Below are 3,371 nucleotides of genomic sequence, written 5' to 3' on the forward strand. Positions count from 1 at the left end.
CTAGGCACAACCAATGAAGGCCAGACCTTTAGGTTTTCACCCTGAAAGTTCCGGCTCAGTACCCGAGGAGCAGCACCCAAAATGAATTCCTCCAGTGCTACCGCGCCCACTTTGACACTACTACTCCTGAGAGTTATCAAACACCTAGCTGACTCCGTCGCCTCGAAGGCCCCGTCCGTCTAACTGATCCTCCGATCTCAGTCACCATGACCTTCTCCATAGCTGTCTACACCATAGAAATCAAGAAGCCGACATGTCCCATGGTGTCAACAAACAACAGAGCTTCGCGTCACGCCCACATAAAACCTCATAGGTTGAAATGGACGTGCACGACCGAATTCTATCCAATCCAGATATCTTGGGAAAGATCTCCAACGGCAGTTTCGGACCACGTCAATGACCAGATCAAGGAGGACCGATCATGTAGGATGTTACCGTGATGCAAGAGGAGCACGAGGACCACCACCTATATTATCACGGCAGCAGGCCCCCACGCTGCCCCGATCCAGCCGACCTCCACCAACCCACCCAGATCTAGATCCAGATCGGGGGAATCGGCATGAATCGCGGCAACCACCGCCCAGCCCTGCACACCGGCGAGACGAGGCCAGCCCGCCGACCAGCAGTCCCAACACGCCCGCTAAGTCCACATGTACGCCTGAGCCAGGTCGCGCCGCCTGCGCTCGATCGTCAGCCTTAGAAGGCAGCCGTTACCAGCACGGGCACGCCGACCACCCCACCATGCAGCCTCCCCGCGGACGCCGTGCCCAGCAGCAGCAACCGCCAACATGTTGTGCCATGCCGCATGCCTCGCGCACGTGCCGCGCCACCACCCAGATCTGACTTCCCATGCCGCCAACTTCTGACCAGGAGGGAGAAGAATCCCCGCCGCCGCGAAATGGGAGAAGGGAGGAGGGGGTGGGTTCAGTGCCAGCAGCCTGGGGCTCTCCTCGGACGCCTACGGGGGCGCCGCGAGGAGTCGCGTTCTGTTTCCCCCGTCCAGCCGTACGTATTGGTCCACCTCACAACGAGCAGTATGACTATTAAAGCAGCTATCTAATTAAGTTATTTAATGTAGAGGCAAAGCACCTACCAAAAAAGTATTGAGTCAAGTGAACAAGTGAAAATGTCTAGATTAACCGGCTAGGTCATAAGAATGAAAAAGGGTAAACTAAAGAAATGTAGACACTCGAATAACCTGGAATCAACATTGTTTTCCAATGTGTTTCTCCATTTTCAGCTTCCCGTGTTGCAAAAGAATAACCTCCAAAGAATCTGAATACCAGGACCCAGTAGTTTCTGTTGTTGTGTTTACCGGATGCCCCAACCCTTTGTCAGCCTCTGCACAAACTTCGAACTAGATTGATTTCAACTATTCACATAAATCTCAACAATTGGTCATGACCATGTCTGTCTCGCTGCCCAACGACAATGCAACATGAAACATACTAGTGGTTCGGGCCCGCCATTGGGGGCCGCTTAAGAGGAAACTGAGCGCGTATTTCTCCTTCTTAAAGAAAAAAGAAGGAAAAACCTCACCTTCATTTCAAAACTTAAAAAGAACTTTTTCACATGCATCTCAAAAAGAAAAAAATGCCAAGAAACTTTTCTCGAGTGGGAAAAGAAAAAAATGCCACACTTCGATGTTCCAAAAAAATCTCAAAAAAACATAAAAAGTTTCTCACCGCGGCCAACCAGCATGCACATGTGGCATAGGTGGCTGGTCGCCCTTTCATTCAGCCTTAATGGGTTTAATTCCACGAGTAGGATAATCCGATACTCCTTGCACAAACCATGAGATACATTTAATGATCCTTATGCTCATATTGGTGTTGCCTTGTCAGTTAGCATCCAATGCACGGATTTAGTAGATCCGCTAGTTTGCGGATACAATTCGGTTTGGTTATCGAGAAGATGATACAGAAACAAAGTCTCAAAAGCCAATCCATCAAATTTCTGCCGTCTACAAAACTGATAAAAGTATGAAAATATCAATATTTGTTAGTATTTTCTGCGGGTCAATATTTTTTAATCTAGCTACAAAGTAGAAACATAGTTATGAAATTCATAAAAATAGCCAATTATACAACTAAAAAAGGTAAATATACCTTTCACAAAAAAGAGAGGTAAAGCTAGCAACAATCAGCTATCATTACTTCCTAATTCTAATAAATAAACTCACAAACAACACTACTAAAAGAATACATTACAACTGGCAACCTGTGCGAACTTTTGATTAGTGAAATATGCAAGGTACCATGTCAGCTACACGAATTCATATGGGTTGCAACATGTTGTCAATCATAAATATATATGAACTAAAAATATTGCGTCCCATATGGGCTCAAACAGTAAACGAAGAACATAATCTAAAGTTAGACAAGCACTTAAACATCGCCTTTATTCCGTTGTCACGGCGAACGACCCGCAACCATTGACGACTCGCATCAGGACGCACAACACCCCCTAATCTTGTTGTAGCCTACAACACACCTGAAAGATTGATCTACCGAAGATTCACCGGAAGTGCAGATGACAACAACAGGGTGGTGTCTTGCACAACGAAAACCACGACGAGAGGAAGCCAGTTAGTGGAGAGCATGACAAGGCAAGTATCCCCTTCGTTAAGTGAACCATAGTCTCAATTAATCCCCTCACAAATTTAATATACTCGCATCTACCCTCCTCGCCGCCAGGCTCACCACCGTTGTCGATGACCATCCAAATCGTGGCATCCATCCTTCTCCCCACATGCCGATTGTTTTGATTGGACATGGCTATGATATGATAGTTGTTATGTGGCAACACACATCTCTATAGGCGTCGTCGCGGGATAGGCCGCCAGAGGAAGCCGATGAGAAGGCTATGCGCGTTGGCGTGGAGAGGCGGCATGGCTGAGCGAAGCGGCACGTTGAGGCCCCACGGGAGAATGAGAGGAGGTGCGGCACGGTCCGACGGGAGATATAGAAGGAGGTGTCATAATAAGTAGAGCAAGGCGACACTTTTCCCGCTCTCTTATCCCTGATGATGTCTCTACGAGATGGTCGGTCAAATTAAATCAGACTACATCTCACTTCTTTCGGAAGCGTCTTAACCTCCTTTTATAATTTTGAAGATATTTTCAACCAAATATCATCCAAATGACCATACAAATTTCAAATATATCTTGATAATATTCATATCGCTTTCATTTGCGAGCATCGACTCTTATCATTACGTGAAAGAAAATAGAACCGAAAAACACAAAACCGCTTCCACGCACGGGTTTGGCTGCATTCTGAGCCACATCAGCTCCATTTAGCCACACGGAGCGAAAGTGCCATCGGAAAGACGATTTCATTTTGCCCTCCGCTGTTATATCGACGCGCACC

Source organism: Triticum aestivum, chromosome 1A, assembly GCF_018294505.1.
Source record: "Triticum aestivum cultivar Chinese Spring chromosome 1A, IWGSC CS RefSeq v2.1, whole genome shotgun sequence".
Lineage (NCBI taxonomy): Eukaryota > Viridiplantae > Streptophyta > Magnoliopsida > Poales > Poaceae > Triticum > Triticum aestivum.